The sequence below is a fragment of the Cervus elaphus genome, chromosome 22 (genome assembly GCF_910594005.1).
Source record: "Cervus elaphus chromosome 22, mCerEla1.1, whole genome shotgun sequence".
NCBI lineage: Eukaryota > Metazoa > Chordata > Mammalia > Artiodactyla > Cervidae > Cervus > Cervus elaphus.
Window position 1 is genome coordinate 27408061 of NC_057836.1, and position 17396 is coordinate 27425456.

A 17396-nucleotide genomic window follows, 5' to 3' on the forward strand; every position below is an offset into this window, starting at 1 on the left:
GGATGTGAGAGTTGCACTATATATGTGAGAAAGCTGAGTGCAGAAGAATTGATGCTTTTGAATTGTGGTGTTGGAAAACACTGTTGAGAGTCCCTTGGACTGCAAGGAGATCCAACCAGTCCATCCTAAAGGAGATCAGTCCTGGGTGTTCATTGGAAGGACTGATGTTGAAGCTAAAATTCCAATACTTTGGCCACCTGATGTGGAGAGCTGACTCATTGGAAAAGACCCTTATGCTGGGAAAGATTGAGGGCAGGAGGAGAAGGGGACGACAGAGGATGAGATGGTTGGATGGAAACACGGACACAATGGACATGGGTTTGGGTGGACTCCAGGAATTGGTGATGGACAGGGAGGCCTGGCGTGCTGCGGTTCATGGTGTCGCAAAGAGTCAGACACGACTGAGCAACCAAATTGAACTGAACTTAGACTGTAGCCCACCAGCCTCCCCTGTCCACGGAATTCTCCTAGGAAGAATACTGGAATGGGTTGCCATTCCCTTCTCTAGAGGATCTTCCCAACCCAGGGATCGAGCCCAGGTCCCCTGCATTACAGGCAGATTCTTTACTGTTTGAGCCATGAGGAAAGCCATCAGAGTGTAAAGATACTGAAATTGAAATTTTGTAAAAGGATTTTGAGATTGATGTAATGAAGCCTGCTGCTTCTATGAAAGGCCTCATGGATGGTTCAAGCAAAATACTGAAAGTCATCATTAAATCTAAACAGCTGTGTCTGAGAAGAGTTTTGGACTCAAGAGTAAAAAGAGAGTGTTTATCCCAACACAGTATCTTTGCCTCTTATTATAGCCAGAAAGCAGCATTTAAAACCCTCTGTAGGTATGTAAGGGGTTAGGCTTTCTCTGACTCTCCTGAAAACAGATTGACCCCCTGACCCTGGAAGCAGCACTATGCTGATTAGAAACAGAACCTATTTCTTTTGAAGAAAGAAAGAATTTGTTGTCTCTTTTGGAATCTTCATTGTATCTTTCCTGGAGCAAACCTAGATCAAATTTTAAGAAATCTATGACTCTGTGATTTTATTATTTAAATCCCAATTATAAAAGTAGAATAGATGAGGTAGAGAAATGTCATTTCCCGCTCAAGGCTACTTTCAAAATCTCTGTCACAGGTAGAACTGGAACACAAGCCTCCCTCAGAGTATTAACAGTCACATTTCCTATTTGTCATAGTCTTTTACCTAAAAGTCTTTTTTTATATTTAAATAATACATATATTTTAAAGGGTATGAGCTACAACTATATCATCTCATTTTCCAAGTCTTATAAGCTAGACTGCTCACGACCATCTCATAAATGATGAGAAAAATTCTTCAGATCATGATACTGTGAATTTAATGTCATCTTTAAAAGAAGGATTCTTTGTGCTAAAAACAGGTGTGCCGGTATGACTACATGGCTGTCCCATATTGAAGAGCCATCTATTTCACAGTTAAGCTCTACACACGGAAATAAACAGCCATATGGCAAACAAACTTACTTTTTACTGCTTCATTTTATTTGTTTCAAAATACTGCAATGCCACAAATCCAGAATATTAACAACACTCCATCTGGAGAAATGTAAGTTTTGGAGCCCCAAACCAGCATGTTACATTCCCACAAAACTTCAGAACTTCAATTGACTCCAAACTTGGAACAGGCTTTATGTCAACCCAGCATGTCTACCTAATGTTACGCTAGTGGCTCAATTACAAATGTGTATAAAATGGGAAAGTTCACATTTCTGGAAATAGTTTTAAAACTTGGTCCCCTTATGTACCATTCTAATAGGCTGTGTTACAATGCTTATTAATAAGTAGAGTTAAAAATTTATTTAAATTTATTTATCCCTGTTTTGCAAGAAGAAAAAAGAACATGTAGAGGATCTGAGATTATGTTTGATCTGCATTGAGAATCCTAGCTGTTTGGATTAGAAATAAGTGACCAATGTCCAACAATAAATTCACCAAAAATTTTATTTATACTTATTTGTATTTTCTAGGCAGAGCACAAGAGAAGAAAATGAACAGAAGATGAGTTCTGATTTCAAGGGATTTAATATAAAGATCTACAATAGATTGCAATCAGTCTGAAGATCTGTTAGATAACTGCTCTATTTGGTGAGAAGTTAAAGGCACTTTTTAACTGCAAGTTATATCTTCTCTGCCCATTGGGGAAGCTGCAGAATTTGAATGGTGAAATCAGTAAAATGAACTAATGAAATTCAGGGTTATATTTTTATAAAAATTCCTAGCACACTGTTGGTTTATTTCTTTGTTTTTGATTTGTTTCCATTTTCCTTTAAGCCATATTAAAGATATTTAATTGTAAAGTATTGTGAAAATGTGGGATCGACATACATAGACTCTACTGTATATCCCAGGGAACTCTATTCAATGCTCTGTTGTGACCTAAATGGGAGGAAATTCAATAAAAGGGGATATATATGTGTGTGTGTGTGTGTGTGTGTGTGTGTGTGTGTGTGTGTGTGTGTGTGTGTGTGTGTGCACGTGCTCAGTATCTAAGTCTTGTCAGACTCTTTGAGACCCCGTGGACTGTAGTCCACCAGGCTTCTTTGTCCATGGGATTTTCCAGGCAGGAATACTGAAGTGGGTTGCCATTCTACTACCAGGGGATTTTTCCAATCCAGGAATTGAAGTCAAGTCTCCTATGACTTCTGCATTGGCAGGCAAAATCTTTACCATTGAGTCACCTGGGAATCCCGTGTGCTTGTGTGTTTGTGTGTGTGTGTGTGTGTCTGTGTGTGTGTGTGTGTGCGTGTGTATGTGTATGGCTGGTTCACTTTTCTGTATAGCAGAAATTAACACAACATTGTAAAATTATTTTACAATGTTGTACTTGTAAACTGTTTTCCAAAAAAACTAATTTTAAAAGTATAACTACCCTAAAATAGGCATAAATGCATCAGTTCTGTTCAGTCACTCAGTTGTGTATGACTCTTTGCTACTCCGTGGACTGCAGCACGCCAGGCCTCCCTGTCCATCACCAGCTCCCGGAGTCTATTCAAACTCATGTCCACCGAGTCAGTGATGCCATCCAACCATCTCATCCTCTGTCGTCCCCTTCTCCCACCTCCAATATTTCCCAGCATCAGACTCTTTTCCAATGAGTCAGTTCTTTGCATCAGGTGGCCAAAGTATTCAGCTTCAACATTAGTCCTTCCAATGAATATTCAGGACTGATTTACTTTAGGATGGACTGGTTGGATCTCCTTGTAGTCCAAGGGACTCTCAAGAGTCTTCTCCAACACCACAGTTCAAAAGCATCAATTCTTCGGCACTCAGCTTTCTTTATAGTTCAACTCTCACATCCATACATGACTATTGGAAAAACCATAGCCTTGACTAGATGGACCTTTGTTGACAAAGTAATATCTCTGTTTTTTAATATGCTGTCTAGATTGGTCATAACTTTCTTTCCAAGGAGTAAGCATCTTTTAATTTCATGGCTGAAATCACCATCTGCAGTAATTTTGGAGACCCCAAAATTAAGTCTGTCACTATTTCCACTGTTTCCCATCTATTTTCCGTGAAGTCATGGAATCAGATGTCATGCTCTTAGTTTTCTGAATGTTGAGCTTTAAGCCAACTTTTTCATTCTCCTCTTTCACTTTCATCAAAAGGCTCTTTAATTCTTCTCTTTCTGCCATAAGAGTGTTGTCATCTGCATATCTGAGGTTACTGATATTTCTCCCAGCAATCTTGATTCCAGCTTATGCTTCATCTTTGATGTACTCCGCATATAAGTTAAATAAGCAGGGTAACTATATACAGCCTTGATGTACTCCTTTTCCTATTTGGAACCAGTCTGTTGTTCCATGTCCAGCTCTAGCTGTTGCTTCCTGACCTGCATACAGGTTTCTCAAGAGGCAGGTCAGGTGGTCTGGTATTCCCATCTCTTTAAGAATTTTCCACAGTTTATTGTGATCCACAGAGTTGAAGGCTTTGGCATAGTCAATAAAGAAGAAATAGATGTTTTTCTGGAACTCTCTTGCTTTTTTGATGATCCAACGAATGTTGGCAATTTGATCTCTGGTTCCTCTGCCTTTTCTAAAACCAGCTTGAAGATCTGGAATTTCACAGTTCATGTATTGTTGAAGCCTGGCTTGGAGAATTTTGAGCTTACTTTACTAGCGTGTGAGATGAGTGTAATTGTGCGGTAATTTGAGCATTCTTTGGCATTGCCTTTCTTTGGGATTGGAATGAAAATTGACCTTTTCCAGTCCTGTGGCCACTTCTGTGTTTTCCAGATTTGCTGCACACACACAACTTAATAAACATTTGTAAAGGGAATGTACCTGAAATAATCAGTTAACAGAGGTAAAAGATAAAACGTTGGCAGGGTTGCAGAGGCCCCTTGAATGTTATTTTGTGACCATAATCTCTTTCTGCCAAACTTAGAAGAAAAAATTAAACTTACTTATTTTCGTGTTCTTCAATTGTTTGGGTGTTTTTTTCCCCCTTAAGGTCTTAACATATCTATCACTAAATTGAAGTTTACTAAAGGAATCAAGAAACATTTTCTGTAAATGCCAGATATTAATAGTAAGTACAGGTCTTTGCAGGCTATAGGAATCTTTGTTGTAACTACTCAACACTGTGACTATAGCACAAAAAGAACCATATGTATGCATGCTCAGTCATGTCTGACTCTTTGCAACCCTTTGGAGCTCGCCAGGCTCCTCTGTCCATGGGATTTTCCAAGGAAGAATACTAGAGCAGGTTGCTGTTCCCTCCACCAGGGGATTTTACTGACCCAGGGATCAAACCTGAGTCTGCAAGTCTTCTGCACTGGCAGACAGATTCTTTATATGAGTTCCCTGGGAAGATTAAAAAAAAAAAAAAAAGCCATCAATGTCAAAGTCAAAGTGTTAGTTACTAAGTTGTGTCTGACTCTTTGCAATCCCATGCACTGAAGCCCACCAGTTCCTCTGTCCATGGGGTTTCCTAGGCAGGAATACTGGAGTGGGTTGTCATTCCCTTCTTCAGGAGATCTTCCCAACCCAGGGATCAAACCTGGGTCTCCCACATTGCAGGCAGAGTCTTTACTGCCTCAGCCACCAGGGAAGCCAAAAAGAACCATAGGTAATGCGTAAAGGAAGGAGCATGTCTGTGTTCCAATAAGACAATTTACATAAACAGATGTTAGACCAGATTTGACCCATAGGCCATAGTTTCTGACTCCTGGTCTGCTTTTTCTTGCTTTTGAATCAGAATCATAGCCTACTATTTTAGGTTTTTAGCTTTTTGCTTTTCTCACTCAACTTTACACTTGTAAAAGACATGCACTGATGCTGTAGTTTCTTCATTTTCATTGTTGTTTAATATTCTATTACATGAGTATTTCAAAATTCGTTTTTCCATTCTACTCTTGATGAGCATTTGAATTGCTTTAAGTTTTTGGCTATTACAATGCTGCTATGAATATTCTAGTATACAGTTCCAGGTGCACATGTGTATGAATTTTACTAGTGTATACCCTCATGGATGCAATTATTGGGCCAATGGGGATGCCTAACTTCAAGTATACTAGTTAGTGTCTATCTATGTTCCAAAGCGGTAAAATCTACTGACACTATCACCAGAATGGTATGTGAGTTTCAGTTATTCTCTATCCTTTTATATATTCAATTTTTGATAGATGGTCCATGTGTACTTAGAAATAAAGTTTGCATCATCCACCTTGTTTAATTCCATTACTTTTGCTCATTATTTTGTATTTTATTTTTCTCTTGGAGGCAGCATATAATTGGTGTGGTGCTCCCAGTAGGAAAGTGCTTGCCAGTAAACCAGAACATTTAGTCCATTTGCACTAAATGTAATCATTCTTGAAATTTTGGAGTTAAATAGCTTTCCTATGTAAGATTATCCCCCAACATTCTTTCATTTCCCTCTATCCTTTTTTTTTTTTTCTTTTGGTTTCAATCAGGATTTTTAATCATGTCCTACGTTTTACCCACTACCTACTGGGGACACTTAAACTGTGTTCTTTTTTGTGTTAGAAGATCTCATAATGTTGTTTTCCAATGAAATGTTATTGGTGGAAATTCCCTGAGATCTAGGATGAATGTGTTTTCTTCTACAGAGCGTTTTTCCCCCATATTTTAAAATTAGAGGATAATAGCTTTATAATATTGTGTTAGTATCTGCTATACAACAAAGTGAATCAGTTATAGTACATATATATACACATATATATGTGTGTGTATATATATGTGTGTGTGTGTGTGTGTGTGTGTGTGTGTATGTGTATCCTCCTCCTTTTAAGCCTCCCTCCCACCTCACCCCATCCCACCCCTCTAGATCCTCAGGGAGCACCAAGCTGAATTTCCTGTGCTATACGGCAGCGTTCCACTAGCTATCTATTTCACACAGGGTGGTGTGTATATGACAGTACTACTCTCTCAGTTCATTCCATCCTGTTCTCTGGTTGCATCAGAGGATTTACATTTACTTCCCTCAGGAGCATAGGTCACCATCAGTTGCTGACTACTGCAAACCAAATCCATTGCTTTGAGTTTATCTGGCCTACCCAAGCTATGCACTACTGGATACAAGTCTACGTAAGGGCCACAGAGTCTCTGCATGCTTCTTTTTACTTCACCTTCTCTAACTCAGCTTCTTGGCAAACTTAGCTAGTGACTCTGAAAGTTGGGGAAGGTGGAAATATTTAGTTCTTGTTCAGCCTTAATTGAGACTGGTCCTTTTATTTCTAGCTCACCGTGAAGTTGTTGTTGTTCAGTCACTAAGTCATGTCCAACTCTTTGTGACCCCATGGACTGTAGCATGCCAGGCTCCTCTGTCCTCCACTGTCTCCTGAAGTTTGCTCAAATTCGTGTCCATTGAGTCAGTGATGTTATCTAACTATCTCATCCTCTGCTACCCCTTTCTCCTTTTGCCATCAATCTTTCCCAGCATCAGGGTCTTCTTCAATGAGTTAGCTTTTCGCACCAGGTAGCCAAAGTATTAGAGCTTCAGCAACAGTCTTTCCAATGAATATTCAGGGTTGATTTCCTTTAGAATTGACTAGTGTGATCTCCTTGCTGTCCAAGGGACTCTTCTCCATCACCACAATTCAAAAGCATCAATTCTTCAGTGCTCAGCCTTCTTTATGGTCCAACTCTCATTATGAAGAGGGCCTTCTAAAATGCCACATTCTCATCTCAATTTATCTTGATGTTGCATACTCATATTTGAACTATGGGTAAATGCCAAGACAAAAGATACTTTATTTCTCAGATGTGAAAACTTATCACTGAGGGGTTAAGTAACTTTCAGTGTCACATAAGTGTGAAGTCAGGATTTTATTTTATTTATTTTTGAAGTGCAGGCTAACTGAAGTAATAATTTATTAAAATGAAATAAAGAAAACATGGCTAAAAATGGAAGAAGGACTCATGTCAAAAATGTGTAAATTGAACGTATAATCAAAGAATTCATTGAGTTTAACCTTCTCTTTTAGCATGAAATTCTTATGAGGTCACCATACCTGTGGTGCCTCTTCTGGAACATTCATGCTGATCAGACCAGCATAACCCATGAAAATACCCCAGACCAAACAAGAAGGCAGACTCCGAAGTTGATCCTACACAGTACAGAGGACTCCAAACAGAATAATTCACAGAAAGAAATGGGTCTAGAAAACCAACACCTTGAGATTTCCACATAAAACCCTGCTGAGGGGTTGACACTTCCACGGGGTTGACACTTCCATGATGATTATTCCAACTGTTTTTTGTTTTTGCTTTTTTTTTAACAAAAGCTTTTTACTTTATATTGTAGCATAGTCCATTAACAATGTTCTGAGAGTTTCATGTGCATCGGAGAGTGACTCAGCCGTACACATACATGTATCCATTCTCCCCCAAACTCCCCTCCCATCCAGGCTGCCACATAACATTGAGCAGAGTCCCCCATAGTATACAGTAGGTCCTTATTGGTTATCCATTTTAAATACAGTTTTAAACCATATAGTATAAGGTAAGTATAATATAAGTGAATGAAAAATGAAGATATAAGCATTTTGTCAGCCTGAGAAGATTATTTTCATCAGATGATTTTCTACAATATTTGACACTAGGTATGCATGATACTATTAGATAATTTTACTTAGGTTTTAAACAACTGAAAAGAGGAGTCATCAGGAATGGTTTTGTTAATTAGCTCTGGAATTGAAATATAAAACTAGAATTTGAATAAAGTGAACATAATTTTAAATAATAGATAAGCAAATTTAATGGATCAAGTTACTCAGTGAAAAAAATAAAACTTTCTTCACCACAAAAAAGAACAAACATTTCTTGAAATAAAAACAGATGTCTCCATTGGAGATTTCCATTTAATCTCCATTATTTGCCAATTTGTCTCCTTCCACCACAATCACAGGCATACAAAATTATGGAGAAAAAAAACATTTATAAGTGCATTCACCCTCTATGTTAAGGAAAGGAACTATGAAAAGCCTATAATTTAAAGGAATTCAGACAAACTCACCACAGAAGGGGATAGATTAAAGCGGGACATCTATTATAGGTGCACATATAATCTTGCTCTTTTTAGAACAGAAAATCAGATAGACCTAAGCCCCATTAATTCCCTGGTTTTAAAGAGCTAATAATCTATGGATAGGTGTGTCAGGACTGGATCATATATGTCAAAATTTCTTTGGCAGAATGGGAACAGGAAAAGCAAAATATAAGAAATTCTAGATAATTAAATGAATAAATATAGCTATCAAAACATCTAAGATATGAAATTATAGAATCAGTCTTGAGATATGACTGAATAATTTTTTAAATGACTGAATAAATTTTACTAATAAAAGGATGAATTACCATTAGATACATACTCTTGAAAAAGAATCTACTGAATGATTTAGACAAAAAGTTGGAAAGGTTTACAGTTATCGCTAGAATAAAGCAAAATAAGATGGCCTCTATATCACAGAATTCATAAAATGGAATGAACTGAAAAGAAATCAAAAGCTTAAAAATTTTAAAAAGTGACTAAAAATATGAGAAACATCTTGGCTTTTGCTGCTGTTACATTTGTTTTGGCCCCTTAAGGACATCAATTAGCACATAAAGTTAGTATATTTTCTCTCCTCTATAGTCACTATCTTTAATCCCATTTATTCCTTTTCCTGATCATTATCCTCTATGACCTTGGATGGAATTTCACATTCATGCTTTATACTACCTATCCTATTAATATTATAAGCTTTAAATTTTCTTTTTACAACTCCAAATGTAGATTTCAATTCTGTTGTATCTTTACTCTCTTTGCAATCAGGATTTATCCTATTTAAACCCCTTTTCATCTCATGCAGTTGCCTAATCTATCTTTATGACTTACGTTGCTGTAGCAGTCTATGTCTTCCTACACACTTTCAGGGTGTCAAGCATTCTTGTGACATTTTCTTATAGACCATGAAGTAGCTGTTTTTCAAAAGTATAGTATTCCTCCCATTTTTCTAGATGCTGATACCCATAGCAAAGCTTTATTTGTCCTGCCTGTTTTGTTACTGTTGACGGGATGTTCTTTTCTTGTCTGGAATTAGTCAATATACATGATGATGCATAGTTTTCCTTATTGTCTACTGACCTTCTGTGCAGATCTAATCCTCTTCTCAGAACATTCTCTAACGAACCAGTTGATATGCACAGATCTCAGACCATTTCTTGTCTTGCAGAAGATTTCCACTTGGAACACTTCTACTATAATGATGGTGCCCTTTGTTCAATATTAAATGTCTGAACATATTCCTATTTTAAACCAATTGAATATATAAAAAGCTAAAACTCCCTTTAGACTCTTATCTTTCTCTCTGCTTCAGCGAACCCACAACTTTCAGACTATATGATGCTGCAACACCACTTCTTTCAAACATGTTTGACAATTTGTAGTTTCCATTGGAATACGAAAAAATGGTGGCATGGGCCAAGCTTCTGACTACCCTTCAGATTGACACTTGAATGACATAGAACAGAAGTTTTAAACTAGATAGGCATAGAAGAATTTTAATAAACAATAAATAAATACAAATTTTAAATAATACTTTCCCTCCGAACTATAGATATAAGCCATCATAGTCAAGAAAAGAGTCCAAAATGTAGTACTTGTATGCAATCTCAAAAACGACAGGATGATCTCTGTTCGTTTCCAAGGCAAACCACTCAATATCACAGTAATCCAAGTCGACGCACCAACCAATGCTGAAGAAACTGAAGCTAAATGGTTCTATGAAGACCTACAAGACTTTCTAGAACTAACACCCAAAATAGATGTCCTTTTCATTATAGGGGACTGGAAGGCAAAAGTAGGAAGTCAAAAGAATCCTGGAGTAACAAGAAAATTTGGCCTTGGTGTACAAAAAAAAACAGGGCAAAGGCTAACAGATTATTGCCAAGAGAACATATACTGGCCATAGCAAACACCCTCTTCCAACAACACAAGAGAAGACTCTACACATGGACATCACCAGATGGTCAATACCGAAATCAGACTGATTATATTCTTTACACCCAAGATCATGGTATCTGGTCCCATCACTCATGGCAGATAGATGGGGAAACAGTGGCTGACTTTATTTTTCTGGGATCCAAAATCATTGCAGACTGTGATTGCAGCCATGAAATAAAAGACATTTGGCCCTTGGAAGGAAAGTTATGACCAACCTACACAGCACATTAAAAAGCAAGGACATTACTTTGCCAGCAAAGGTCCATCTAGTCAAGGTTATGATTTTTCCAGTAGTCATGTATGGATGTGAGAGTTGGACTATAAAGAAAGCTGAGCTTCGAGGAATTGATGCTTTTGACTTGTGGTGTGGAGAAGACTCTTGAGAGTCCTTTGGATTGCAAGGAGATCCAACCAGTCCATCCGAAAGGAGATCAGTCTTGGGTGTTAATTGGAAGGACTGATGCTGAAGCTGAAACTCCAATACTTTGGCCACCTCATGGAAAGAGCTGACTCATTTGAAAAGACCCTGATGCTGGGAAAGATTGAGGGCAGGAGGAGAAGGGGACAACAGAGGATAAGATGGTTGGATGGCATCACTGACACAATGGACATGGGTTTGGGTGGACTCTGGGAGTTGGTGATGGACAGGGAGGTCTGGTGTGCTGAAGTTCATGGGGTCACAAAGAGTCGGACATGACTGAGCAATTGAACTGAACTGAACTGAACATCCAAAGATGGATACACTCTATACAGTCAGCAAAAAACAAGACTGGGAGATGACTGTGGCTCAGATCATCAACTCCTTATTGCCAAATTCAGACTTAAATTGAAGAAAGTAGGGAAAACCACTAGACCATTCGGGTATGACCTAAATCAAATCCCTTACAGTTATACAGTGGAAGGGACAAATGGATTCAAGGGATTAGATCTCATAGATTGCTTGAAGGACCATGGATGGAGGTTCATGAAAATGTACAGGAGACAGGGATCTAGACCATCCCCAAGAAAAAGAAATGCCAAATGGTTGTCTGAGGAGGGCTTACAAATAGCTGTGAAAAGAAGAGAAGTGAAAGGCCAAGGAGAAAAGGAAAGATATATCCATTTGAATGCAGAGTTCCAGAGAATAGCAAGGAGAGATAAGAAAGCCTTCGTCAGTGATCAACAAAAAGAAATAGAGGAAAAAACAGAATGGAAAGACTAGAGATCTCCTCAAGAAAATTAGAGATACCAAGGGAACATTTCATGCAAAGATGGGCTCAACAAAGGATAGAGATGGTATGGATGTAACAGAACTAGAAGATATTAAGACAAGGTGGCAAGAAAACTCAAAAAGAACTATACATAAAAGATCTTCATAACCCAGATAACCATGATGGTGTGACCACGCACCTAGAGCTGGACATACTGGAATGCAAAGCCAAGTGGCCCTTAGGAAGCATCACTATGAACAAAGCTAGTGGAGGTGATCCTAAGAGATGATGCTGTGAAAGTGCAGTGCTCAATATGCCAGCAAATTTGGAAAATTCAGCAGTGGCCACAAGACTGGAAAAGGTCAGTTTTCATTCCAATCCCAAAGAAAGGCAATGCCAAAGAATGCTCAAACTACTACATAGTGGCACTCATCTCAAACGCTAGCAAATAATGCTCAAAATTCTCCAAGCCAGGATTCAACAGTACATGAACCAAGAACTTCCAGATGTTCAAGGTGGATTTAGAAAAGGCAGAGGAACCAGAGATCAAATTGCAAACATCCGTTGGATCATCAAAAAAAGCAAGAGAGTTCCACAAAAACATATATGTCTGCTTTATTGACTATGCCAAAGCTTCTGACTGTGTGGATCACAACAAGCTGTGGAAAATTCTTCAAGAGATGGGAATACCAGACAACCTTACCTGTCTCCTGAGAAATGTGTATGCAGGTCAAGAAACAACAGTTAGAACTGGACATGGAAAAAAAGACTGGTTCCAAATCAGGAAAGGAGTACGTCAAGGCTGTATACTGTCACCCTGCTTATTTTACTTATATGCAGAGTACATCATGCAAAATCCTAGGCTGGTTGAAGCACAAGCTGAAATCAAGATTGCTGGGAGAATTATCAGTAACCTCAGATATGCAGATGACACCACCCTTATGGCAGAAAGTGAAGAGGAACTAAAGAGCCTCTTGATGAAAGTGAAAGAAGAGAGTGAAAAAAACTGGCTTAAAGCTCATCATTCAGAAAACTAAGATCATGGCATCTGGTCCCATCATTTCATGGTTAATAGATAGGGACACAATGGAAACAGTGAGAGATTTTATTTTGGGGGGCTCCAAAATCACTGCAGATGGTGACTGCAGCCATGAAATTAAAAGACGGTTACTCCTTGGAAGAAAAGCTATGACCAACCTAGATAGCATATTAAAAAGCAGAGACATTACTTTGCCAACAAAGTCCATCTAGTCAAAGCTATGGCTTTTCCAGTAGTCAAGTATGGATGTAATAGTTGGACTATAAAGAAAGCTGAGCACCGAAGAATTGATGCTTTTGAACTGTGGTGTTGGAGAAAACTCTTGAGAGTCCTTTGGACTGCAAGAAGATCAAACCAGTCCATTCTAAAGGAAATCAGTCCTGAATATTCATTGGAAGGTGAAATGCCAATATTTTGGCCTCCTGATGTGAAGAACTGACTCATTTGAAAAGACCCTGATGCTGGGAAAGATTGAAGGTGGGAAGAGAAGGGGATAACAGAGGATGAGATGGTTGGATGGCATCAACGACTCAATGGACATGAGTTTGAGTCAACTCTGGGAGTTGGTGATGAACAGGGAGGCCTGGCATGCTACAGTCATGAGGTCACAAAGAGTCAGACACGACTGAGTGACTGAACTGAAGTGAAGCCAACTCCAGATACACTAAATCAGAATCTGAACTGTCAAGGTGTCAGAGGGGTTGTTAACATTGATCTCAGGTTTTGGTAAAAGATCATATAATAGAGAGCTAGCTAGTTTTCCACTTGATATAAGCCCTGATTTTCTGGGGGGGGGGGGGGCGGGGAAATGGAGAAAACAAGAGATGTATACTTTTTCCCTGTTTTGCTAGAAAAGGAAATTAAATAAAGAATAGATGTACACTTTTTCCCAAAGGACTTTGTGTTCCACAAGAAGAAACTAATAATTGATGACTTGTCAGAGTCTAAGTTCATTTTTCTCTGGTTGACTCCATTTTTCTTAATCAGTTGTGATTCATAACTACATTAACCACATAGTCAGAAGTATGGTTTTGAGTTCTGTTCCTTTCTGATAATAATTAGTTTTAATAACAGAGAAGGCAATGGCACCCCACTCCAGTACTCTTGCCTGGAAAATCCCATGGACGGAGGAGCCTGGTAGACTGCAGTTCATGGGGTCGCGAAGAGTCAGACACGACAGAGTGACTTCACTTTCACTTTTCACTTTCATGCACTGGAGAAGGAAATGGCAACCCACTCCAGTGTTCTTGCCGGAGAATCCCAGGGACGGGGGAGCCTGGTGGGCTGCCGTCTATGGGGTCGCACAGAGTTGGACATGACTGAAGCGACTTAGCAGCAGCAGCAGCAGTTTTAATAAAACTTGGAAGACTGTACCAGCAGCTTCCAGATATATGACATCAAATCAGAATTTCTGAAAATTATTTTTAATGGCACTTAAACCTGTATTGTAGTTGTCTGAAAAAATTCACTTAAAGCAACATCTATTTTAAATTATGCAATATAAAGCTATTTATCTCCATTTAAGTTTTATTTCACCTTTTCCCAAATTGCTCATTCATATGAGCTTAAATATTTTAAAACTATTTTGATAGATACATGTTTTTTACATCAGGATATACTACTTGCCTTAATGTTAATGGTATTACGAGAGAGTAATCTCAGATTCTTTCTCTTTTTCCAATTTAAGCATTAAAACTATTGGCTGTGTTGCAACCTATTTGAGTCTCCAACCTATACCTGGGGCTGTCCCACTTTATATGTTGAAGTAAGAAGCACAGATACTAACCAAAATGCAAAATTTCTTTCATTTCCTGCCAAAGTTTAGGTTCTATTTTTGCCAGAGTCGAAGAAAAGCACATTATACAGGATATGCCTCTCTGGTTGTTAGTTCTCCTGCCAGTTCCACTTTAGCATCATAGAGCTGAGACAGCAGATGGAGCCCCCCACGTTAGCATTTGGAACCAAAAGGTGTTTAAAAGACTGTGGCAGTAAGTACAATTCCTTAATGAGAAATCATAAAGAAGGGGAAAAAGAAAGTTATTTGTTAAACTGTGCAACTTAACAGCAAATCCGAATCAATCAGTAAGGTTTTTTTGTTTTTGTTTTTGTTTTTTTAGCATGTGTTTCTGATACTGGATTTGGGATAGAAAGATGACTTTGAGTCTGCCTCTCAAATCAAATAGTCAATTCTCAGACCTCATCTTGTCAGTATTTAACACAGTTAGGTACTCTTCCTTCTAAAAAAAAACGTTGCTCACACTTATACAGACTACACGTAAAGTTTTCTACTCTTTTTCTTCCTGCCTCACCAGTTGTGGCTTTCCAGTATCCATTCTGAAACTTTCTCATCTCTAAGTTCTAAATTTTGGAATACACCCTAGAACTCAATTTTCAGACTTCCTTTTTTCCCTAGGTGATGTCATTTGTCCCCATGGCTATAAAAGACACTTATATGCTGATGTCCCCAAGTTTATATATTTAGTTCAAACATCTTATGTGAACAACCGATTTGCATTTTTTAATGATGTTTAAACGCTCACATGGAGGTCTACTAAGTATTCCAAAAGTATGACTTCAAAATGTCTCCTTTCTGTAACCTGATCTCTTTGTTCCTTCTATCAATAAATGTCACCACAGTTTCACTTCTACTCATGAAGGAATAAATCCTGTGTGATTTACTTCCCCATGGTAAACGAATAGAAAGCTTGACAAATTATATGAAATGACTATTTCTAAGCACTGAACAAGAAGTGGTGGTGGTTTTGTTGCTAAAGTCATGTCCGACTCTTGCGACTCCATGGGCTATAGCCTGCAAGGCTCCTCTGTCCAGAGGATTCTCCAGGCAAGAATACTGGAGTGGGTTGCCGTTTCCTTCTCCAGGGGATCTTCCTGACCCAGGAATCAAACCTGGGTCTCTTGAATTGCAGGCAGATTCTTTACCGACTGAGAGCAAGAGGTAGTTAACTCAAAAGGGAAAGGCCTTCAAAATGATTACATATATCAAGTCATCACATTACACACTATCTTAGAATTTTATTTGTCAATAATACATCAAAAAACTGGAGGGAAAAGAAGAGGTAGTATAGCAGTGTGGAAGCTAGGATCACAAAGGGCCCTCAGTGATTCTTTTCTTCTTTTACTCATACTCTGAAAAATTTGCCTTCCACTTTTGAATACAACTGACTTAGGCAACTAATATGATTTTGCAGAAATTATGATGTGTGACTCCTAAGGCTAAGCCAAAAAGAAATTGTGATTCCTCCCTTGTTCCCTTTGGGGAAACTTTATTTGGGAGAAGTCAGATAAAAAGAAATGAAGATATTCCAGGAGTCTATATAGGTACATGTGGTGGGAATCTGAAATCTTCAATATGGATGATCTGATTTGGAATCAGACTCTCCAGCCCCAGTGGAGCTTCCAGATAACCAGCCTAAATCAACATATTGACTCAACCTCCTGAGTGACACTTAGCTAAAACTACCTAGGAGGGTGATTGCTCAATTCCTGATTGATTAAAAAAAAATTGTGAAATAATACACTTTTATTGTTTTTAGTTACTACATTTGAGGATAATATCTTACTCAATAATAAATGAATAATACAGACCTAAAAAGCTCTATGTGGAAATTTGCTTCAACAAGTAACTAAGGTGGGGAGAGTTTTAAATTCAGACAATGAGCTGAAGCTGAAAGTGCTCTTATGAGAGAGTTAGTATCTTGACTGGAAGGCTGATGGACTTTGGAGACACTGCGAGTGGGGACCATAAGGAAAGTGATGAAAATTTTTTTTAGAAACTAGAGGAATGGGAAAACATCATTTTAGTTGAAGAAAGTTTAACAACATAGTCATCTGCAGTAAAGTGTAAAATAGAAAATGAACCTAATTAACTGGATGATTAAAGCAAGAAGATTTCCATGCAGAGTGTTGTTGCTGTCATCTGTTTTCTCCTTGCTGCTTACAGTAAATGAAAGTTGAAGTTTGCTGTATATGGTTACCAAACCACTTCCCAGTGTACACACAAATGATTTATTATACCTCTGCTGATGTCTGTCCTCCAATCCACTGTTTAGTAGCTTTTTCTTTCTTAATATTATAAGGGATGGAGGGAGAGTGAGTGCTATAGTATTATGTAAATGGAGTTATATTAGTTGTAAACAGATATTTCAATTCTTATGGCAGCCAGTAATTTTTAAAATACATATAAAATTGATATGACAAAAAAGAAAAGAAATGGATTCATATAAAATGCTCAATTAAGCAAGGAAAGGCAGAACAGGGCAAGATAAAAAAGAAACAGAGAGCAAAAGCAACAAATAGAAAACTGTAACACCAAAGAAATGAAGTACTTAGGTTTAAATCTCACAAAATGTGTACAAATCTATACAAGAAAAACTACAAAAATCTTTGGAAAGAATAGTAAATGATCCAAATAAATACATATACTATGTTCATGTATAAGAAGACTCACTATGGGCAAAATGCCACTTTTTTCCAAATTAACTTGTACATTCAGCATAATAATTTAAAAAACCCAGCATATTATTTTGTGCATATTCACAAACTGATTTTAAACTTTCTATGGAAATATTAAAGGCCCAGAATAACCAAAAAAATCCTGAAAAAAACAATTTCAGAGTAATGACATTTCCTGACATCAAAAATTACTATAAAGATAAGACTATACAGTAC